At 40.6% G+C, this 25,660-nt stretch overlaps 1 protein-coding gene across 3 annotated transcripts in view; it reads right to left on the reverse strand.

Moving 5' to 3' along the window:
- The window catches only part of GRID1 (glutamate ionotropic receptor delta type subunit 1), a 686,787-nt gene that overhangs the window by 223,345 nt on the left and 437,782 nt on the right, over positions 1-25,660 (reverse strand). The gene's annotated exons all lie outside the window — the stretch shown is intronic.

Below are 25,660 nucleotides of genomic sequence, written 5' to 3' on the forward strand. Positions count from 1 at the left end.
AAGACCGAGGCTTGGGGGGTGTGGGGGGGAGACACAACAGGACACCCTGTGGCACAGGATTTCCAGCAGAGGCAGCAGGGCCCATGAAGTCCGCTGTCCCCCACCCCCTACCCATGGTTTCCCAGGCAGAAAGGAGGAGTGGTCAGGGGCAGCCACAGAGCTGTGGTGGGGCGGGGTCCTCATACTCGGCCAAGGGCAATGAGAAGCCCTGGAAAGGTTTAGGTACAAACCCGGGGCTCTGATCAGTTTTTCTTTTCTTTCTTTCTTTCTTTTTTTTTTTTTTTTTTTTAGGATGTGGAAATATAAGGGGTTTTTTTCTTAACAAAAGCCTGTGTCTGCTTGCCTTAGGGAGAGACGAGAGGGGCAAGACAGTAACCAAAATGCTTCAAGGCTAGAAGCAAACCAGCAATGACAAAAAATACAAACTAACAAAAATCAAGGGTTTGGGAGGAGGAGTCAAGTTCAGAAAAGTGCTTGTTTACTGTCTCTCAAACTTGGCTAAATTGGTGGTTGGTTGCAAGTCAAGATTTTGACTGTGAATAACTTATGTCTTAAAATAGGTTTTAAATCTTTCTCCTTGCAGATGATACATTCTAGCTTTGAGATGATGAACTGGTATAAATGAAGGTAAGAAGATTAGAAATCAGTGAACCAGGCTTTCAGATCACTTACACCAGAATACAACATGTTGAAGGGTGAACTGTTAACATATCTATTCCAGGAACTGTCTTAGGAACCTGATGTGAGCGTGAAGACTGGCCAGTTGAAACCATATGCAGATCTGGGAGAAAGGGAGACAGTAAGACTTGTATCCTTTTAGATAGCTCCCAGAGATGCAGAATTGCAGTAATCTTAAAAAAAAATTAAAATATAAATAAAATAAAGTGAATCTGGGTTAGAACCACTAAACTTTGCATTTCAAACAGAAGACTGGTGAAGGAAAGGTGATCAACAGACGGGAGATGGGGAAAGGGCAAAGTGTTCGCATCTGAGGGCCACCAGAATGTACCCAGAACGAGCTAGGCTTCAGGAACCCGAGCAGAGGTAGAGACCATAGATGAGCAGGATGTTTGCGCTCTGCTCTTAGCTGCCTTGCTAACAGAAGCCCTGCCCTGAGCATAGGCCAGTGGGGTGAGAGAAACCACATTCTGACCTAAAAGTAAGTAGGACTGTGGGAAAGGGCAAGGATGGACTAGCTAGCTCTCCTTGGACAAGGAATATAGAGGATTGGGAGAGGAATTCTGTGAGGTCAAGAAGAACATAATTTGAACTATGCACGAGAGGGTTCACCAGAGCCCACACACCTTGGAGAGGAAATGGGGAGATTACAAACCTTTTGTTTTTCTCACTTACTCCTAATGGCAGAACCACTATAGCTGCTCTTTGATTAAACCTTTCCTGCAATCTCAACTTCCTGGCTGGTCAGTGGCACAAGCACTCCCCACTGCATCCAGAGCAGGACCCTGGAACTCTGTAGGGAGCCTGACTTACAGGGTGCACAGTACCTTTCTGGAAAGCACAGCCATCATCTTTCCCGGCAATTTGCAGTAGAACCTGGGGTGAGTGTATAGTGAGCCAAGGGCAGCCACAACCTAAACAGTATGAAGGGGGGGGGTGCTTTGCCTTTGCCCCCAGCTGCTGTGGTCCCTATGCTGTTCTTTCTCCATTCTGCCTTCCCAGAACTCCTTGCAATCTTGGCACAGCTTAACCCAACCCATTAGCTGCATTACTGAGGATCTCTACACACCCTGTCTCCTGTAGCCCAGTTCTCATCCACTCACTCTGGGTTAAAGCACATACACTGTCTCCCAGTGCAGTCCTCCCTGATCCCTGCACTTCTGGGCCTATCCTTAGCCTCCAGTACAGAAACAGTTGCAATCAGAAACTATGAATCCGCAGGAACAATTCCCTCAGATCCCTTGGGAGCAATGAAAAAGGGTCACCTCCTCCACCAGGGATGTGTCCTTCCCCTTGGAAAATTCCAACCCTGCATCATCAGTCAGTTCCAGGAGCTCTGTGCCAGACCTTTTCCTATGCTGTTGGCCCCCTGGGGTCCCTTCAGTATCACAGAGCTACACATAGGGATCCACGCATTCCTTGTTTGCTGCTGTCAAGCGCTGTCTCCAGGCTTCCCACCAGGTCAGTCTCTGGACCCATGTGAAGACACCCAACTTCTGGACTTTCCTATGGATTCAGAGGGCAATTCAAGCAGCCAATTTATTCCACGCATTTGGAGAACAAACTCTCCCTTTGTCCCAGTTGACTATTCCTTCCAGAGAGCACTGCTGATGAGCAGCAGAAGAAAGACAATGTGTATACACCATGTGACCTGCACTACCCTCACTAAAGTCAGCAACTCTGCAGTGGCAGCAATAATGTGTCATACCCAGATGCCGACCGGGACACACAGGCTTGAAATAAATCTTGCTTTTATGACTTTGTAAGCTCATACTGTGAAATAGATCTTAGGCACAAACATCACATTAAGTATGAATAATAAAAGGATCAGTGGGTCTTCTATCAAGCTGAGAAATAAAGTATATCCTGCATCTTGGTTGGCTGCCTCCTCCCCAAATGCTTACACCTTCCTCCTCACCAGCAGCTAACTTCATCACGCTATGACTTATGTACGTAGCCCAAATAATGTATAACTTTGTCTTCTACATTTTGTTGAGCTTCATGCAAGCTAAAATTTTGGTAGTTGTGTTCCTCAAACTTTGCTGTGCATCTGTATCACCTTGGGAACTTGATAAAATATAGAGAGGTCTAACCCCATTCCACTTTATCAAGCAAAGCCTCTGTGTTCTCCATGAGCTCCCCAGACAATTCCAATACTTGTGAACATTTCACACTTTTGTAATCTGTCCAGGTGATGGGGGTACTGCTTAGTTTACTTCTTTATACAACTGTACCCCATTGCCCTGTATGACTATGCCACCATTTACATACCCTGGTGTTCCTTCCCATTGGAATGTTTTTGTTTGCTATTACAAAGCTTCTGTGCACATTTTTCTTGTGCGTATGTGTTGGTGCACTTACATAAGAATTTCTCTAGGGTATATACCTAGAATCAGAATTCCTCGATAGGAGAATATGAATATGTTCAAATACATGAAGGAATACCAAATTTCCAAAGTGATCATACCAATTTATGATCATGTGTAGTAAAAAGAGCTCCTATTGGGTTGGGTCTCTTGCAGCATATCGATTTGTGGGACCTTTTTAAAAAAAATTCTAGATAATTCTTTACCACATGTCATAAATATCTTCTCTACTCTCTAGAATGATTGGTAGAACTGGCCTATAAACTCTCCTAACCCGGTGTTTTCTTTGTAGGAAGATTCTTATTACTGATTAAATTTCTTTTTTTTTTTTACATAGGGATTTGCTTGTTTCTCCTTCTTTGCCCAAAGTCATTTTTTCTTCTAAAAATTCACCTATATTGTCCAGACTTTCCAGTTGATAGGCCTATGTTTTTCACAATGTCTCTCTACTTCTTCACTTTCTCTAATGCATCTAAAGCTACATGCTCTCATCTACTGTTAACAATATTTATTTGTGCCCTCTCTCTTTTTTTGATACTAGAAGTTTATTTTATAAATCTTTTTTTCTTTTAAGATTTATTTGAGAGAGAGAGGAAGAGAGAGGAGGGTGGAGGGGGCTCAGTGGGAGAGGGAGGGAGGGAGAGAAACCCAAGCAGACTCTGCACAGAGCACGAAACCCAACGCAGGGCTTGATACCACAACTCCAAGACGGCTGTCCAAGCTGAAACCAAGAGTCAGACACCCAACCAACTCAGCCCTAGGTGCCCATAAATCTTATTCAAAAAGTAAGTTTGGGCTTAACTGAATCTCTCTTATAAGTTTCTCTGGTTTTCTATTTCATTAATTTTTACTCTTATCTCTATTATTTTTCTATTGTCTTTGGATTTATTAGGTAGCTATTTTCCCAGCTTTTTAGGTATGAAACTCAGCTGTGGAATCTTACACCTTTTGTCTTTTCTAAGAAAGTAAAAACAATAAATCTACACCCAAACATTGCTTTAGCTGTGTCCCACAAGTTATATGTATAAATTATACCACTCTTTTTAAAAATCCCATTTTGATTTCTATTTGACCCATAAGTAATTTAGTACGGATTTTTCAAAAATTTCCTAACATGAGGGTATTCTTAGTATCATCCTATTGATTTCTAACTTAAACGTACTGTGACCTGAGAACATGGATTGTATAAAGGTAATCCTTTAAAATGTATTGAGCTTCGCTTTGTGGTTTATCATGTGGTTAGTCTGCGTGAATGTTTCATGTGCATTAACTGTTCCAATGTTGTAGGTTTTAGTGGCCTACTTTTAGGTCCATGAGATTAGGAATTAGTCTATTTCTGTCTGAATTCAGCCGATATTTTCAAAAATTCAAAAAGCATATTTTCAGTGTTTTATTAGTTACGTACATGTGGAAGACTATAACTCCTTGCTGAATTGAATCTTTTAACCATTATTTAGATATCCCCCTTATTTCTGGTAATTCATCTTGCCTCTTACTGTATTGTGTCCAATATTAATGCAGTGACACTAGCTTTATTTTGGTTACTAGCTGCCTGCTCTAACTTCTTTTGCCTCTTTGCCATCCATCTTTCTCTGTCTCACACTTTAGTTGGAGACTATTAGAAGTAAAATACACTCACATGGTTTTTATATTCATCTTTGACTTTTTAGTAGAAATCTTAATCTATTTATATTAGACTATGATTACCTACACTTATATTAATTTCTATCATATTGTTTCTATAACATATCTTCCTGTTTCCTTTTTCTTCTTTTTTACTTCCCTTTGGAATGACTTTTCTTCCTATTTTCATTATTGTACCCTCTTTTGGAAGTTACATTGTTTACATTATTCTTTTCTTGGTTATCTCAGATACTTTAAAATGCATATGAAACAAAGCATGAAGTTAAAGTTAATCCATATCTTACTCTCCTCTCCAGCATTTCTTTTTTTTTTTTTTTTAAGATTTTACTTATTTATTTGACAGAGATCACAAGTAGGTAGAGAGGGAGGCAGAGAGAGGAGGAAGCAGGCTCCCCGCTGTACAGAGAGCCCCATATGGAGCTCCATCCTAGGACCCTGAGATCATGACCGAGCTGAAGGCAGAGGCTTAACCCACTGAGCCACCCAGGCTCCTCTCCAACATTTATTTCTAATTACCATCATCCCAACTAATGTGATAACAATATCCAGTATTTTAGTTCTAGTTTTCTTTAGGCCTTCCTATGACATAAATGTCCTAATACTTTGTGGAGTTAATATCTTTCCATTTAACCAATACTTATCAGTGTATTTGTTAGGCATTCTTTTCTGAACTCATACCTTTCACATGCACTCCTGAGGCACATCATTTAGAATCTCCTTTAATGTCATTCTCTGAGTGATACACTTAGTTTTGGTGTGCTGGAAAGTGTCTTTTTTAATCTTACTCTTGAAAGATAAAAGTCTACGTTGACAACTAGTTTCTCTTAGCACACTAAATTTTCTATGACACTGTCTTCTGGCTTCCATTTTGCCCCCTATGTCAGTTTCCTCTGGCTGCAATAACAAATTATCACAGATTCCGTGGAGTAGAACAACAGAACTGTATTCTGTCCTATTCTGAAGGCCAGAAGTCCAGAGTCAGTCTCCCTAGGCTGGAACCGGATGTTGGCAGAGATGCACTATTTCCAGAGGCTCTAAGGGAAACGGTTCCTTGCCTCTCACCATCTTCTGGTGGCTACCAGTCTATCTTGGCATAATTATAGTCACATCACTATAAGCTCTTCCTCTGTGGCCATGTTGTGTTCTCTTCTCTTCGACCTCCCTTTGTCTCCTTTTATAAGAACACTTGAAATTGGATTTAGGGCCCACCCAGATAACCCAAGATAATCTCCCCACCTCAAGATCATTACCTTAATCACTTAGGAAAATCTTTTCTGCCACATAAGGTAACCCAGCTTCCAGGGATTAGGCCCTGGTATCTTTGGGTGCTATTACGCAGCCCACTAACTCCAGGTATTAGGAATCTGTTTAACTGCCATTTCTTTGAAGAAGAAAGACTCTTCTTGTGTTTGCTCCCTGGATGCTCTCTAGATTTTTCTTTGTCTTTGGCGTTCTGCAGTATCATGCAAAGAAGCATCTCAATATAGACTTTTTATTTTGATTTTTATCCTTAGGCCACCTAGATCTGGGGTTTGGTTCCTTTCAATATTTCAGAGAATTCTAGAACATACTATCCTTTCATATTATTTCTTCCCCATCATCTCCTATTTCCTTCTAGAAGTTCAGTGTTATCCTCTCTTCTATGTGCCATCACCTCCCTGTCATATTTTCCATCCCTTTGTATCTCTGGGTTGCCTTCTAAATAATCTCTTCACATTTTCCCGGTCACAATTCTCTCTCTATATGTGTCCACTTTGATAGTTAACTTATCCTTCCAATTTTTTAACTTCAATGATTAGGTTTTTAATTGCCTGAAGCTATTTATTTCTCAATTTTGCTTCATTTTTAGATGGCTTTTATTCCTTGCTTATATTTTCCAGCATCTCTTTCTGTTTTTTTTTTTTTTAAAGATTTTATTTATTTATTTGACAGACAGAGATCACAAGTAGGCAGAGAGGCAGGCAGAGAGAAAGGAGGAAGCAGGCTCCCTGCTGATCCCATGACCCTGAGATCATGACCTGAGCCGAAAGCAGAGGCTTTAACCCACTGAGCCACCCAGGCGCCCCCTCTTTCTCTTTTTTAACATATCTAAGCATGCTTATTTAATTGTCTATGTCAGATAATTCTAATATCTACAGTTCATTTCAGATCTGATTAAACTGTCCCCCCTGCCCCCCACCCCAGCTCTCAGTCATGGCGGTTTGTTTCCTTCTTTCCTTCCTTCCATCCCTCTTTCCCTCTTTCTTTCTTCCTTTCCCTTTTACCTTTCCTTCTTTCCTTCCTTCCTCTCCCTTTCTTGTGTATAATCTTATTTCTCTCAGAACTTCCTTATGAGTCCCTTGAAGTCTGACTCAAATTTGTATTACTTCAGGGGATATTTGTGCTCGCTTCTACAACCTACCTAGGAGCATTACCAATCTACAACCCCAGAAGTTAATATTAAACTTTCATCTGAGCTTCATTAGGCACCACAGGTAGTATGACTTGGGTCATAAACCTTCAGGGCCTCATCAATTCTCAAGAAAACCTACCCCTTCCATGCAACTCCAAGATCAAGAGAGAACATTTTTCTTGCTATTCCTTTCTGCACAGTGAGTTCATTTCTAGTTAACCTTTATACCGAGAATCTAAGTTTCTGGCTTTATGACAAAAATCTCTCATTAAGCCTCACAAAGACAGAAGAATAAAAGCTCAAGGTTTCTACAGTTTGGCCAATAGAGTCAAGGCAAAAACTAAATTGGAACCTCATGTATTTCCCAAAGTTTCAATTTTCACTTTATATCTGACCTCTGTGGACATTGCTTTTGACTGCTAAGTGACCCATTTGAAAGTATTTTAAAAGTATACTATATTATACTATACCCAGGTTTTTAGTTCTTTTCCATTTGGGAGTGTCATCCAGACTAATTATTCTTCCATAAAGACATACTATTAATCCTCTTATTTAGAATGTTCTCCCTTTAGCATATGACACACACCTATCTCCCAAACTCGTCATGTCTTTTAGCTGTGTGACTAACTAAACCTCAGTTATCATGCTACAATTTCTATTTGCTTCATCTGACTGCCTTTCCCTAAGTTCATTGTCATTAATATCAGAAGGAAGGCTATTTCTGAGGGGCCCAAGAGAAGTATGTACAGCCTTCTCTTCAGTTATCTCCCAGTTATGTGTCCAAAAAGGTAAACATTCTACAGGTTCCAAATTATTTCGTTTCTTACTCCAGAAATATCCCCCCTGAAATATTCTATTACCTTGCCCTCCTACAATCTAATAGCTTCTCCCCATAACTCCTCTCTCATCAATACTGCTCACTCAAAAGATCATCTCTGTGAAAGATGATGGCGCCTTAGACTGGGGTGGTTGCAAATGGATCATCTTTAGATAGAGCCAAAATGCAGAACCGAGAGCACATGTTGATTGACTAATGAGACTGGAACAAAGTGATGGCAAAGTATCACTGAATCCTTTCTCAATGTAAGAAATACTTGTAGTTTGATAACAAAAATATTGTAACAACTAAAACAAGTAGAGAAGAAAACAGGGATAGAATTCCCAGGGAACATCCATTCTTTTAGTCATTGGGACGGGAAGCAGAGGGCGGCAGGAGACTCTTATGCCTTGTAGCATTCTTAAAGGAATATTTCTATGAAAGAAATAAAATGTGAGACCAAATAATAAAAATGCTCACTCCATCTAATTTTGTACTGAACATGCACACTGAAACTTAGACCATCTTCATTTTGAGTCAGATAAATTATCAGGAAACCTCTACGAATCTCCATGTACAAAGAGCTAAGACTAAAGAAAAGTCAGACAAATTCTAAAGAAAAGCCAATCTTCCCATCCTCTCAGGTGTTACTTAATCCCCTGGTTGAAAGCCAAACTGTCCTCCTTAGAGAGCACAGTAAGGAACAGAATAAGATCTGATTGCCTCCATTCAGAAGCAATGTGTATCTTCAGCTAGGGCCTCTAGCGGGCTTCAAGGGGGGCTCACCATTCCAAAAAATGTTAAGTATTTAAGTATGTGTGCATTTGCCTATAGAGAAAGCCTGTGAACTGTATTCGATTTTCCGAGAAGCCTTTGACCCCAAAAAGCTGACAAACAACCAATACTGAATCTAGTAATGGTTTTTAAAAGTTCTGCTTATCGCTAACCATGAGAAGAATGAAAATAATGAGGACACTATCAACAGGGTAACTGGAGACACACGAGTTGTCGTGTCTGTCCCACTCAGCTGCTTCTTCCTCACTTCTACTCTGGCCTCCGAGGTAATAACAATGACCAAAAAAGTACAACCAGAGGCAATGGTATTTGCGTGAGGTACTCCTATGCAGCTAGGAAAATCACTGGATGCACCTGTAGTACTGCATTATTACCTGTACCACGCAGATACTAGAGGTAAGGAAAACAGACACCTGTTTCTCTTGAGACCTCGAATACAGGACATGTATAGTAGAGATATGTGCATCAGTAAAAAGAGATGTGGAGGACATACACCAGCTTCAGGACAGTGGCTGCCACTGTGGAAATAGAGGGGGCTGGAAAACCGATTTGCTGACAGTCTTCTATGCTATGTGCACAGGTGCCCTTCCCTCCACCTTGGGATTTGAGGTGGTGGGAGGTGCCCCCTGGACCCAGAACCACAGGTGCATCCCTGCTTGGTCAAAGCCAACCTGGGTGGTCCTACTACCCTAGACAGTTCGAGGAGAAGGTTCACAACTCTATTTCTGTTCGTTGAGATGTGAACAGGCTCTCCTAGAGGAATTCTGAGAAGGTTTGCTCAATCCTAAGATGACCACCAAGAAAACACAGCACCTTTCTGTCTCTGGAGGCTTGAGTCATGGGGGAACTTGCACTTGATGGCAGTCTGAGCACACAGAACACAACAGATAGACCAAGGATCCCAGAGGAAACTAGTTAGTGGCTATATCACCCTGCCCTATGACCTCATGGCCTACCTCTGAGCCTTCTCTAAGGTGAGATGATAAAGCCTCAGATCACTGAAGGAAACTGGGTTCATATTATTCTTTTACTTGTAGGGGAAAAAAAAAACACCCCAAAACCAATCTGGCTGACACAGAATTTAATGGGACTTAATGTAAGCAGGTACAAAACAGACTTCAATTATATCTGAAATGGCCAGCCTCTTAAAAATTGAGATCTCAAATATGGCAAAGTTTGAACAGTGGACATGTAGGGGTTTGTGACGTCATGTCCTGTAGCTTCTGTGCCTCTTGGAAATTTTTGTTTAAAATAGAATCACTGCAGAAGTCTTACTCCATGTCTGTTTGAGCAGCAGAGAGGATAAATTTTCATAACGAGGAGAAATCTTCAAAACAGCAATTAACATGGTAAGGATCTCCTTTTTCTAAATATATACTTTGGCAAATCCAATGCAAAACACACACAAGTAAGTTTCTGTCTGATCTTTAAGACTTCAGTAAAATTTCAGAACCTTCTAATATCAGGGGAAAATATTATTAAACACTTATACAAAGCTCTAAACTCATATAGGGTTGTGTAATCACATTCTTAGTCATTTCCTTTTATTCTTTACAAAGGCCTAGATCTATCAGACATCTGTGTGATACCAGCATTATTCCATCTCTGGAGAAATAATAAGTCTATTTCCCTTCTAACAACCATGGTTCCACTAAAGTTGATGATAGTAAGGAAACTTCACAGACAAACCTGGACTGAGAGAAAAAAGGGGGATTCAATAAAGTTGTGGTGGAAGATTTCCTCCCAACGAAGTCAACAGACTCATTAGAATATCTGCTGCATTCAGATCCCTATGGAACACGGAAGGCTAGGAAAGCCAAGGCTCCACAGAGACCAGGACATCCCAGTGAGAAAGAGAGTGTGGGAGGAAGCTGTCAAAGCTTGGTGCTGGTTACAACTGCAGGAGAGAAAAGGTGGCAGGAAGGCACTTTCTTTCTTTCTTTTTTCTTTTTAAAGATTTTATTTATTTGTCAGAGAGAGAGAGCACAAGCCAGGGAACGTGCAGGCGGAGGGAGAAGCAGGCTCGACAGTCCCAGGACCCTGCGATCATGACCCAAGCCAAAGGCAGCTGCTTAACTGACCAAGCTATCCCTGTGTCCCAGAAAGGCACTTTCTGAGTGGTGGTTCTGACCAGAGACACCCTGTCTCATTCATCACCCCCTAGAAGCTCATGGGGTATGCATGAGTCTCCCTGTTTTACATGGGATGTAGGAAATTGCATAGAGGATGCCTTTGCTCCCCAGAGTGTGGTCCATGGGCCAACAGCATCAGCATCACCTCTAAGTTTGTTAAAAAATGCAGAATCTCAGGCTTCCCCCTGGTCCTATCTAATTGGAATCTGCATTTTGAACCAGTAAGCACACTCAAATTTCAGAAGCCCTGGTCTAGGGTATTATGCAATGAAATGAAGAGATTCTAGGATCTGGAATCCAGTGGGTTTGGGTTCCAGTCCTGGCTTCTCTTCCTGGCTGCATAACCTGGACAAAGCACTTAATTCCTTTAAGTGTCATCTGTAATTGGGTAACAGTACTTTCCAGGGTTTTGACTGCATTTAGTGACTTTAATGCAATGGGATTCAATGTGTCCAGTACAGAGCCTTGCGGTGAGCACTCCTTATCCTTCCAACTCAGAAGCTAAAGCTCTTCATACATCCTTCGGGGTCCAGCAAAACATTGGCCAAAGCCTGGCCTCAGGGCAAGCCAGAGCAGCCTTCTTTCTGCCCTTTTCGACGCCATGGCTAATGCACAGCCCTAAGGGAGCTCACAGCAGACCATCTCAATCTGCATGTATCTCTTTCCTGTTCCTCATCTCCAAGAGACCCCGTGGTATACTTGACTTCCTGCCAAGACATCAAACCAGGACTCAACCATCTTATCATTAAATAAAATGGCCCATTAATTGAAAATTGGCATGGCTTCCTTCATTTTTATAAGTGACACAAATGGGTTCTGCTCCCAGTAAAGCCAGCATTCTGCCTGCCCTTTTTACCCAGAACTGCCCATGGTACAGGTGGCAGAGCTGTCCCCACCTCCTCCATCACAGTCCATTCCCCCGAGGGGCCCAGTCAGACCAGCTAGCAGTGAGCAGCTGGCCCTATTTCCTAAAGACCCGCACCTGGCCATGACCACAGGGTGAAACAGATGTCCCAGGCTCTCACGAGGCCTGCTGCCTTACAGAAGAATCTGCTATCTCGCCCAGAAAGCCCAAACAAGTCCCCTGGGGTTTTACATATTTAGTGGCTCTTTTATTCTATTTCATTTAATTGAGCTTTTATTTCATCACATTTTATTCTATTATATTTGACCATGAGCACAAGGTGGACATCTGTCTTCCAATAAGCCAGGGGACCCACACATGTCCCCAGCATTTACGGGAGACAGTCGGTGAAGTTACTCCAGTTGTGAGTTATTTATGGATGACGGCTGGGCTGGCGTGGGCTGTCAGCGGGATTTACACTCTCCTTCTCTCCTCTCCTTTTTTCCTTATCTTTTACGTTCACTTTCTCCTTTTCCATTTCTACTCCTCTCTTGGATCTCACTCTTCCTCCCTCCCTCTTTTCCTTGCCCCGTCTTCTTTGGCCTTCCTGCTCCCAGCAAGCTTGCAAGTTTTGAATTCCCACAACCCCATGTCATGCCCCTCCACTCAGGTAGTTTTCCTTCATTCCAAGGTCTCTGAACATCCAAGGTAGGTCAAAGCAGTTCCCAGAAGTGGGTCAGTGATAGCTAACCTACCCTCCCCCCACCTTCCAGATGTGATAAACCTGAACTATGCTCTAAGTTGGACCGGAAATATATTCTTCTGCAGGTCTGGGCCTGAGTACTAAAAGCACTAATAACTGTAGGGACAAGCTAAACATAGCTTTGTCTGCCACCTGGAGGGAAGGGCAGTAGTGTAGTTCAAAGACTCAGGGCAGAGTCTGAGGAAGACTGGTCACGGTCAGAAAAGTGGCCCTTCATGCAATCTTATAAGCCCAATAGAACACTACAGAACTCACCTGAAAGGGAGGTCTCAAGAGCTAAATAAGGTAATTCCATTTACTCGGATCCAACATCCCTAAGGATCCTCTAGCCCGTTATTGTATATCCACAACCCTGATTCAAATCTGGGGGCACTGTGAATTCTGTGTTCCTTATACAACAGAAAGAAACTGCAGGTGCAATCCATTGCTCCATCTACCCTGGGCTTCGAACCAGAACCAGCTTCTTGAGAGCAAGGCGTATGTTTCTCATATGCTCTTGTCTTTGTACTACTGAGCACCAGGCCTGGTAAACACTCATGAACAAAGAAGGGTAGAGAAGGAGAAAGGAGTGAAGAAGGGAAAGAGAGAAGAAGAGAGGAAGGGAGCGAAGGGCACATGGAGTTCTTCAGAATTCCACACCCCAAAAAGGTGCACCTCAAAAATTTTAATATTTGAAATTCTGACCTAAATAATTCTGTAACATAAAGCCAATGCTCTTCATTCTGCTGTTAAATTTTTTAAAGCTGATCAGGGCTTCAGTTTGCAGCTTACTCCCAGGCAGATATTCAAACAGAAAAATAAGTATAATAGCAGCTGATCCTTCACAGCACTCACTTGCTTGCTTGCTACAAACCACTTTAATTATTTTGTTTGCAATACCTATTTGTTGGTCTCAGGAGAATATTAAAATCTGCTTTTATTTGTGCACAACTATCCTGACCACTAGCAAAACAAGACCTTATGTTTCACATTAACACTTCATGGTTTTTTTAATCCCCAAGGAACTGGCATAAAATTATAATTTTTAATTGCATTATAATTTAAAATCCTGAAATATTATTTTTAAAATTTCCAAATAGGATGTTAAAATAAAATTGCATGACCCAGAGCCTGAAGTAGAAGGCTCTGAAGTTTCATAGCTTCATATTTATCATATCAAAGCCCTTTTATTTGAACTGGATCCAGTTGTGTAGACTCAACTGTAAAGATCTGAGAATATAAATTCAGAGGAGTAGAAGATACAGAGCATGGTAATTAACTGTATAAATTCCGACCATGATGGACTCATAGGGACTGAAATAACCAATCACCTTAAAAAACAAGACATATGAAAGGGCAGTTTTCAGGTATTAGACAACAGGCATAGCTGAAAAGGGATACCCAAGAGAAAAGAAATAAATGAAGTAAGCGTGAACTTAATGTTAATAGACTTTCCAGTTGGCAGCAGAGGAAGGGGAAACCTAGGCAAAGCCTAATATTTCCATGAATTGAAGAGAGTTTGGGTTTTGAGGAGGCCAACACAATTGCAATTCATAAGGCAGAATTCCAGAGAGGAGAGAGCTACAAAAAAATGCCCTCCAGAAATCTACTGAAAGTTCCCTTTAAGTCTTTAGCAGTGTATTGATTAGTACTTGTGAGTAAAGTAAATTCGTGTCTAAGGAAAGGACCACCAGGAAGGATCAGGTTTACCAACCCTCCATAATGGGTCAAATTAGCAACAGACTAAGACTGGTTTTGACCTAACAAAGCTTCTGAGAAAGTCTGAAAAAATCAAAATGCTCCAAAATAACTTAATTCTGTCCAAGGGGGGAGAAGCAGAGGAAGGAAGTATTTAAAGGAAGAATCAAGCACCAAGCTATATAAAATTCACAATGTCTGGCATCCTATCTAAAATTACCAGGCATGCAAAGAAACAGGAAAATGCTATCTATAATGAGAAGAAGAATCAATCAATGGAAACAGACCCAGAAATAATACAGCTGGCAGAATTAGTAGAACAGGACATTAAAAGAGATATTATAAATAGTATAAACACACACCATATGTTCAAGAACGTAGAGGAAAGTATGTACATGATAGGGAGAAAAATAAAAGACACAAATTGAATCTCTACAAATAAAATATGCAATGTCTGTGATGAAAATTACTCTAGACAAAATCAACAGCAGATTAGAAGAAAAATAAATGAACCTGAAAGTATCAAAACAAAAAGTCCCAAAATGAATCACAGGAAAAAAAAAAAAAAAAAGACTGTGAAATTTCAAGAGTATTAGTGAGCAGGGCAACAACTGCAAGCAACATAGTATACATGTCATTTAAATCCATGAAAGGGAAGGACAGAAAAAAATATTGGAAGAAATAATGGTCAAACAATTTCTAAATTTGATGACATCCACACCCAAGTACATAATTAGAGAGAAAAAGAAAAATCTTAAAAGCAACCAGAAGGAAAAGATCCAGTATGCAGAGACAACTAAAGATAAGAATGACAGCTGAGGGACACCTGGGTGGCTCAGCGGGTTAAAGCCTCTGCCTTCGGCTCAGGTCATGATCCCAGGGTCCTGGGATGGAGCCCCACATTGGGCTCTCTGCTCAGCAGGGAGCCTGATTCCTCCTCTCTCTCTGCCTGCCTCTCTGCCTACTTGTGATCTCTGTCTGTCAAATAAATAAATAAAATCTTTAAAAAAAAAAAAAAGAATGACAGCTGATCTCCCATCAGGAACAAGGTGAACCATAAGTCACTAAAATGACATCTTTAAGGAATGAAAAACAAAAGGTGGAGAATTTATTACAAGCATATCAGAACTATAGGAAACTTAGATGTAATGGACAGCTTCCTTGAAAGATGTAAACTACCAATCCTCACTTAGGGGAAACAAAGATAAGCTAATTATCCTTATTTCTACTAAAGTAGCTGGATTTCTTGTTAAAAATCTTCCCATAGTGGAGATGCGTGGATACGTAGGGAAACTTTCAGAGCCTGATATCTTCACTTGTGAATTCTACATATGTTTAAGGAAGATATATCAATTCTACAAAAATTCCTTCAGAAAACCAAAGAGAAGGAAACACATTCTTATTCCAGGAGGTCAGTACTCCCCTAATAACAAAACCAGACAAAGGGTTTACAAGATAAGAAAACTACAAACTAACATCCCTCATGAACATAAATACAAAACTTCCTTAAGATATATTAGCTAATACTTTAAGTGTAAATTCAACAACTCCAAACAAAACAAAATAAAACCCAGCAACATCATGATCAAGTGGAATTCATCTCAGGACTGTAAAGTTGGTTTCACACTTCAAAATGAATTAATTTAGTACTCCACAGCAACAGAATACAAAAAAAGGAAAACTATGTGAATATATCAATAGATGCATAAAAAAAATTGACAAAATCCAATTACTAATTCTATTAAAAATGCTCAGTAATAAAAAAAGTTTTTAAAAAAATGCTCAGTAAGCCAAGGATAAAAGAAAACTGCAACCTGATTAAGTGTATCAATGACCAACCTATTTGTAACATCATAAATAATAGCAGGAAGCTGAAGGTATCCCCCTAAAATCAGGAAAAAAACAAAGATGTGTACTCTTATTACTTCTTTTCAACATTGTTCTGGAGGTTCTAGCCAGTGCAATAAGGCAAGAAAAAGAAATCAAAGAGATCTGGATGAGAAAGGAAGAAGTACAACTGTCTTTATTCATATGTAACATGATTGTCTGTAGAGCAAATCTCAGTAAATCTGCAAATAAAGCCATTAAAACCAATATGTAAGTTTAGCAAGATTGTGAGATATAAGGTCAATATTCAAAAATTATTTGTATTTTCTACACACTAGCAACAAACAACTGTAAACTTAAATTGAAAAAGCAGCACCATTTACAATTGTGTCAAAAATATTAGAAATGTAAGGATGAATTTAACAAGACCTATTTATTTAACACTGCAGAACACTGCTGAAAATAATTAAGGAGGATATACATAAATGAAAAGAAAAGCCTTGTTCAAGGATCTGAAGACTCAATATTATGAAGCTCTCAATTCTCCTTCAGATTATCTCTAGATTCAATACAAATGAAATTAAAATCCTAGCAGGCCTTTTCCTAAAATCTGTTTGGAAATGCAGGGCCAGAACTAAGCTGTGGTGCTTACACAAACTTGAGGGTGAATTCCCTCCTAAATTTTGTGCCTCAGATCCCTTGCTTGTCTCATCCTAGTCCCAGCCCCATGAAAATGTGAAGGGTATAGAAGGCTTAATGCAAATTTTTAAAGAAGGAAAAGGTGGAAAATTTACTCCACTTGATTTCAGAAAGCTACTGTTATGAAGAAAGTGTGGCACTGACGTGAAGATAGACATATAGGTCAATGAAACAGAAGAGAGAATCTAGGAATAGATCCAAACATTGAATGCCAATTGATATTCTACAAATGACCCAAAGGGGAAAGAAGATTATTTTCAACAAATGGTGGGAAACAATCAAATATTCATCCACAGAAATAAATCAAAACAAAGCAAAAGTTAGTCTCAACCCTTACCTCACACCATATACAAAAATTAACCATCAATCTACATTAACAACATGAATTCATCTCAAAATTATGTTAGGTGAAAATAGCTAGACAGAGAATATGTACTGTATGATTACATTAATATAAAGTCCTCAAAATGCAAAGTAATCTACACTGACAGAAAATATATCAGATGTTGCCTGGGATTGCAGTGGAGAGAGAGAAACTGGTTACATGGGGACATCTTTTGTGGTAATAGAAAGGTGCATTATCATAACCGTGGTCATAGTTTTACAAGTGTATATGTCAAAACTCCAAATCAAGGCATCTGGGTAGCTCAGTCAATTAAGTGGCTGCCTTCTACTCAGGTCATGATCCCAGGGTCCTAGGATCAAGTCCTGCATCAGGCTCCCAGTTCAGCAGAGAGCCTGCTTCTCCCTTTGTCTTCTTCCCCTGCTTGTGCTCTCTCTCTCTCTCGTGCTCTTTCCCTGTCAAATAAATAAAGGAAATCTTTTTTTTTTTTTTTAAGATTTTTTATTTATTTATTTGACAGAGAGAAATCACAAGTAGATGGAGAGGCAGGCAGAGAGAGAGAGAGAGAGAGGGAAGCAGGCTCCCTGCTGAGCAGAGAGCCCGATGCGGGACTCTATCCCAGGACCCTGAGATCATGACCTGAGCCGAAGGCAGTGGCTTAACCCACTGAGCCACCCAGACACCCCAATAAATAAAATCTTTAAAAAAAAGAAACCCTCCAAATCATAACCCATCAAATTGTGTGGTATTTTTAATGTCAACTATATATTAACATTTTAATATTCTCACGTACAAGGAAGCTATAAACAAGAACAAAAACAACAACCAGAAGAGTCAAAATTGAGGGAAAGAGGATTTAGTGAGGAACATTTCTTTGAGGAGGAAAAGAGAACATGGACATGCTTCCACTCCCCATAAGAGAAAGGAGGGTTCTTACTCCCTCACTGCAAGTCTTCTCGGAGGTGCTTCCCTGGAGCCATTGACAAATACCACAAAACAGAGCCAGGGACTTCTATAAGCTTCTCTGCATTGTATCATAAAAACTACTTTATGAGCCTGCTATGGGCCCATTGGCATTGCTCATTCCCTTCTACTGGATACAAATTAGAGAAAGTGCCACAACTTTCTGTCTATTATCTATGGTTAATAGAAAACCTGATGTCACTTTAAGTTGCAAAACCCAGTTTTGATTCAGGAACTAAAATGCTCTAATCCAATATAAGAACTGGAAGACTTATTTTGACCCTTAAATTACATACAACTTATTTTGACCCTTAAAATACATAAATGAACCTGTATCTTCCTTTAATGTAGGATTAGGCTGGCTCAAAGGCAGCACCACAATGAACAAGATCAATATGAGCTTGGGGCACCTGGGGGGCTCAGTCGGCTGAGTATCCAACGTAGGTAGTGGTCTCGTGGTTGTGGGATCGAGCACCATGCTGGGCTTGCTCAGTGTGGAGACTGCTTCAGATTCTCTTTCACTGTCCTGTTCATTCATTCTCTCTGTCTCTCTTTCTCTCAAATAAATACAATGTTTAAAAAAAATCAATGTGAGCTGAAAATTTCTGCTTGTCTTCATATGGTGATGATACCTTAGACCTTCCCTGACCCTCAAGTTTGTACTCTTGACTCCAGGGTTAGTAATAGCTGTCTCAGAAGGTCACTGTAAGGATCCAGTCACATAAAAAAGGATGAATACAGTTGCACAAAGGACATGAGGAGCTAAGTCACAAAATTAGAAAGAAGTCTGATCAAAATCCTTAATGTTCAAAGTGTTTGGCTTGGCTAATAAGCAAAGAAATACAAATGAACACAATGCAGTGAGCCTTTTTATCTATAATATGGGTAAAGATGAACAACGGTTATATTCATGTTCACAAGACAAAAGCGTGGGATGAGACAGAGTAGTCTGATGAAAGGAGCTCAGGCTCTTTGAGAGTTCCCATACCTTGGAACAGTATTCTTACCATCAGCAGGAATCAGAGACACAACAGACCCAGGTACAAGACCCAGGTACAATGCTCAATTGCAGCATTATATACAATAGCATTAATTACCCTAAGTTTCAAAAAATGGAGATGATTTGCATAAATTATGATTCCTCCAGATGACAGACTACTACAAGACCATTAAATATTATTCCCCATGCTAGCTACTGACATGATAAAATGTGAATTACACATTATTAATTGAAAGCAGTAGGATACAAAACACAACAGAGAAACCTCAATTTGGCAAAATAAACTACATATATAAGGCTATTGGAAAGGATAATTTATTAGCAAGTTAATCTGTCTTCTGTTTTACTATTGTAGAAGAGTCACCAATAAAAGAGCAATTTTCCACTGCTTTCCTTCTATCCCTGTCCCTCTCTCACTACCATGCATGTGCCCATGTACACACACAGGAGCAAGCAACACCCTATGCTCTAGAAAGTTTATACTCTTCTTTCTCCCAAGATATTTTCTTTCAGCAAATACGTGAACTTGGCAGTGATGTTGGTGGGGAAGCCTCTGTGGCTTAGGGTATGGGAGTGGTCAGAGTGGCTTGAGCCAGGAAACTTCCCATTGAGATGGGAAGGAGACAGAAGAGGGATCTGTGGGTCTACCCATCCCCTGATACACATTAATCCAAGGCAGGGTGTCAGAAAGGAGTAGCTGGTAGTCATTTTTTTTAAAGATTTTATTTATTTATTTGACAGATGGAGATCACAAGTAGGCAGAGAAGAAGCAGGCAGAGAAAGAGGAGGAAGCAGGCTCCCTGCTGCGCAGAGAGCCCAATGCGGGGCAAGATCCCAGGACCTTGGGATCATGACCTGAGCCAAATGCAGAGGCTTTAACCCACTGGGCCACCCAGGCGCCCCTAGCTGGTAGTCATAGTCACTTGGGAAGGCTGTGCTCAATGTGTGGGGTCTTTCACACCCAGAAAAGGGGAAAAAATCACCATGCCCAGGCTTGAGACCCTAAGTGTTGGAACTTCCTGAGTATCTATCTACAGAGATTTTCTATGATTAATACTGACAGAACAGAATCCAGGGACCTTTGCTCGACCTTCACGAGGGCAAGGAGGAAGACACCTATTATAAACAGGTTCAAATTTCTTACTTTGAAAATCCGCACTTTATATACGTGCTGCCAAAGCGAGCACTGAAAATTCTTACTTTGAATGGATTCTGAAATTTCTCTCAAAATACTTTTAAGTGAGATTTCATGGATAAATATAATTTGTTTTGAAATAACGTCTATAAGGCTCCAAAGCAGGGCCTGCACACAGTAGGTACTCAAATGTAAGTTTCCCTGCTTTTGAAGGTAACAACCCGGTTCACTGTTCTTGCAATGCCCCAGAGCAAATAAGCAGAGATCTAAGTAGAGAGGAGGCCATTAAGACCCCCACTGGCCTCAGAAAGTGGGCTCTTCCCCAATTCTTGCCCAGGAGCCCCACTCTGAACCTAACCAGGGAGGAGTACCAGGCACAGGGAGCACCTGTCGCAGCCCCTCATCACTTCTGCAGCCAACAAGCCAGTCTGCAAGGCTGCAAGAAACCGCATCCTAGTTCTGGTCACTGACAAATAAAGGGTTTCTTCACTCCCCTTTCTGAAATTTGACAGTATTCATTTGGGATTCTCCAACAGCTCTAAGACACACGTGGCCCCAGTGCACAGAACATCCTCTGGTTTGAGACAGTGGGAAAAATAACCCAAGCCAAGCCTCCGGTCTCTATGAGCCCTCAAACATTATTTGAGACACTTCAGGAGAAGTTTCTCTGGTCTGAATTGTCTTCGGCCTTCACCTCTGCTTCCACACTCTGGTTCTGAAAACACACTCCTGTGAAGGGCCTGCAAGCCCCCCCACGCTGCGCAAAGGCAGCAGCCCTTTGCGTGCACGCATGCGCACACGTGCTGACTTCTCGCCTCTCCATGTGGTACGTGGTGATTATCCAGCCTGGCAAAGGAGGTGTAATAACAGGGTAGAAGGCACAGATAATAGGATCTCTCTGGCACAAGTACTGAGTTCATCGGAATCCATCAGAACCCATTTGTGGGAAAAGCAATGGATAGGAATGCACAAGGGTAAACACTAACCTTTAGTTTTCAGATACATTTGCTGCACGCGGTAATTAAAGCTATTTTTAAAACTCCCTAAGTGTCAGCACTCCCTTTCCCAAGCATCCTTCTGTCAAAACTCTGCAAAACGACAATGTACTTGTTGGGGACAGTTGACTCACATCTAAAACATGGAGTCTGATTCCATGCCACTGGTAGGAATTTGGATGAGCTGTTCTGTCTGCAGGGAGCTTGAACTTGGTTGCAAATCACAGAGGATCTGGAGTGGCCTCTACAAGCATTGCCTAGCTGCTGTAGGTCAGTGATCCATGAGCACACTCTTCTCTCCCATGACACCATCAATTCTCTGAAGGTGAGTACCAGGTATATGGGCATCCCCAGGGTGTATGGGCATCTCTCCAAGGTGTATGGGCATCCCCAGCACCTCACAGGTATTTGGTACATGCATGAGAAATGAATTACAGATTGGCAAGAGTTGCAGATTCTGGTAGGGGGACAGGACATGGGGGAAGAGCTAAGGACCACCGAAGAATCACAGCCCGAGTTCTTTTGGGGTGTCTGGAATAAAGAAAGGTATGGAAGCAATTCATAGGTGTTGCAAAGTAAGGGGAGGGTCATTTGGGCTGAATTTTAAAGGGTGTGTAGGAGTTTGAAAGGGAGAACTAGGGCCCCAGCAAGCCGAACACACAGTTAGAAATATTATAACTCAGGTTCACCTCGATGAGTCAAGCCATGTCTCCATCCCCTGGCACTCCTCATAAAGTCATGCACTGACCTGGTACATATTTCCTTGATTAAATTCCAAAGATGAACTTTCCCATAGGAAAGTAGTGATTTGTTAAGAGGAACTCTCCTTCAAGAGTGCTTGCTATAGGCCATACCCCTGTGATGGGTCACTTGGGGTGAGTTAACTCATTTAATCTGCACACCTGTCTTAAGAGGTACCTCTCAGGAACCCTACTGAGCAGATGAAGAAAATAAGGTTCAAGGAAGGAAATAAAACAGTTTGTCCAGAGTCAAAGAGGTATCCATGGTGACTGATCTAAAACACGATGGTATGTCACTGTTCTCTAATACCATCCCAAACCCATCAGTGCAGCTCTAAGCACCCTTCCCATGGGGCTTTGAAAAAGGCCAAAGAAGGATGTCCCAAAATGACAATTTCCTCATATATTTGTCACCACAAGTGTTAAATTTCATAGATTCCTTTTGGGCTGAGAAAGGAAAATAGATTCATTCTGAGTAGAGAGCGGAAGTACATTTCTAGTAAATAGGGTTTGTTCCGTTCAAATACTACTCATGGGATGTGTATTAGCTTAATCTTGCAGGTTTTTGTAGGAGAGTTTCATCATTTCCACAGGAGGTCTAGGAAAACAAGGTGCTAATATGTAAAATCACCCGAAGGGAAGAACTCTAATAATAAATAATAAAAGTTTTATAATAAGACTTTCCACCACTTCCAAATGATGAAAACATTCATATGTGACTGGTATTCAGTCATGCAGCCATGCATTTAGTGTTTAGTTAATGCTAAGTATGAGGCGGAAGGGTAAGGGAGAGGCAGCATGGCAGAGGGTATATATTTCTTAAATTTGGAGTCACCCACCCCTAAGTTCAAATCCTGACTCTGCCACTTCCTATGTGACACTGAAAAGTCAACCCATCTCTCTGAGCCCCCGTTTCCTTATCTGTAAAATGGAATAATACACATTAAGTACCTGGGGACTTGGTTCTCCAACTCCATCCCACCTTTAACCCCCTATGTCATCACATCCTCATGACGGCAGCACTTGACATCAGTGGTCTCTCCCCCCACTTAGAAACAGTTTCTTCAGGGGTGCCTGGGTGGCACAGACAGTTAAGTCACAAGACAGCCTCTGACTTGATTTCATCTCAGGTCATGATCTCAGGGTCATGAGATCGAGCCCCACGTCAGGCTCTATGCTCAGCGCAGGGTGCTTAAGATTCTCCCTCTTCCTCTGCCCCTTTTGCTTATGCTCTCTTTTTCTTTCTCCCTTTCTCAAATAAATAAGGAAAAATCTTTAAAAAAGGAAAAAAGGAAGGAAGGAAGGAAGAAATGGTTTCTTCATTTGGTTTCCAGATGAAAAAACCATACCTACTAATCATAGCAATTCTCACATTAAATGTAAATTATGTAAGCACTGCAATTAAAAGGCCGAGTGTTATAACAGATAAAATAGCAAGATCCAAGTATGAATGGCCTTCAAGAAACATGTTGTATTTTAAACACAAAGAAACAAGTAGGTTAAAAGTAAACGAATGGAAAAAGATATATTAGGCTAACACTAGTCAAAATAAATCTGGAATAGCTGCAGTAACATCAAATTATATTTCAGAGTGGAGGACATTTCAGAGCAGAAGGATAAAGAAGGTCATTTTGTAATGATAACAGATCAATTAATCAACAGGACATAAAATTCTAAACATTTATGCCTCTTGTAACAAAGCTTCAAAATACATTAAGCTATAACTGCAAGGAGAAACAGGCAAATTCACAATTAAAGTTGAATATTTTGATACTCCTCTCTCAATAATTGATAGAACAAGTAGACAAAAAAATCAAGGATACAAAAGACATAAACAATCTTAACCAACTAAATTGACCTAATTGACATTTATAGAACATTCCACACAACAATAGATAACACATCTTTTTCAAGTGCACATAAAAAACATTTATCCAGGAAGACAATATACTAGACTATCAAGTAAGTCTCAATAAATTTTAAAAGATGCCAGTAATAGAAACTATGTTTTTTGGCAATAATGAAACTGAATTAAAAATCAATAAGAGAAAGATCCTTTAAAAATCCCCAAATATTTGGAAACTAAACAATATACTTCTAAACAACCCATGGGTCAAAGAGGAAACCAAAAGATAATACAGAAAATACTTTAAACTGAGTAACAGTGAAAACACAACATAACAAAATTAGGGGGATGCCATTAAATCACTTCAGGGGAAGTTAATAGCACTAAAGAAAAAGTTCTCAAATCGATGATCTCAGCTTTCCCCCACCCCACTAAGAAAAATACAGATATAGATGGCAAATAGATGCAAGAAAAGATGCTTGGCATCATGAGTCCTTAGGGAAATTAAAATTACAATGATAATGAGGAACCATTACATACCAGTCCAATGGCTAATATCAAAAACCTGATCAAACCAACTACTTAACACAATGTGGAGCCATTGGAATTCTCACCCAACTTGAAAATTTCTTAAAAAGTTAAACGTACATCTACCACATGGTCCAGAAATTCCACTTGTAAATATGTACCCAAGAAAAATGAAAGTAAATGTCCATGCAAAGGCCTGTGCATGGACATTGATAGCAGCCTTATTTGTAATCACTAAAAATCTAGAACAACTCCAATGTCCATCAATGAATAAAGAGATATTCAGATTGTGATGCATCTGTACATTTGGATACCCTTCATCAATTAAGAAAAGGAACTACTGGTATACACTGCAATATGGATGAATGTTAAAATAATTACCTGGATGGAAATAGCCACAGCAAAACAGAAAAAAAAAAAAAAAAGAGTACATACTGTATGATTCCATATATGTAAAACTCTCGAAAATATAAATAATCTATAGCGCTGGGAACAGATCAGTAATTGTCTGGTGAGTGGGAGATGATGGGGCTGGGGATGGGATTACCAAGGGGCAGAAGAATACTTTCTGGGTCATGGACATGTTCACTTTCTTCCTTGTGGTCACAGCTCATGGCGCACTCATATGTCAAACGTCAACTGTACATTAAATATGTGCATTTATTGTATGTGAATTAAACCCCAATAAAGCTATACACTTCTAAGTAAAAAAAAAAAAAAAGATGAAGGGAGTGATGCTGGAAAAACAATGCCAGAACTGCAAAGTCTGATAAATGGTGACTCCTACTCTCTGCTCCAGGTTTCCAGCTGGGGGTACAGAGGTGGGTGGGATGTGGTCCCTGTCCTCCAGGGCTCCTCAGTGGGGCTGAGGAGACAAACAATCAGCTCAATTACAACAAACATAATTGGTTTGGAGTGTTACTAAATTAAATTTGTAGACAGTAAATGGTACAGGGACTTAATATCCAAACAGAATCGGAGTCTTCAAAATGAAAGGAAGAAAAAAAATTAAATCTTTTCCCGACCTCTCTCTGTGTCCCAAATAGAGATTTCTTAAAGCTATTTGATTCTTCATTCATATCATGGTCTTTCTTCTTGTTTTCTTCAATTAGTGCATTAGCATTTCCTTCCCCCACATTATTCGTGTGTAGCCTAATCTCATTTTTATGTGCTTTAACTCAGTGTGTGTTGGGGGCAGGGTAGGGAAGATTTGGAAGTCTGGACTGACGTTCATTCTCTGGACCATTGAGGGAAATTCCCTCTAGGCCAGGTCAAGGTCTGCACCTGGAGGATCCTCACAGAGTAGGTGATGGTGGCAAACCAGTGAAAGCAACAAGGTGGAAGCTGAAGCTCGAGGGCCAACAACATAAGGGCGTTCTGGGCAAAGGCTGGCTGGAGAGGTCCAGATACTGGGATGACCCTGCATGTCAGGTGCTGGTGGCGATCTCTAAGGATACACTCAGGGCAGCTCTGTAT

The sequence above is a fragment of the Mustela nigripes genome, chromosome 4 (genome assembly GCF_022355385.1).
Source record: "Mustela nigripes isolate SB6536 chromosome 4, MUSNIG.SB6536, whole genome shotgun sequence".
Taxonomy (NCBI): Eukaryota; Metazoa; Chordata; class Mammalia; order Carnivora; family Mustelidae; genus Mustela; species Mustela nigripes.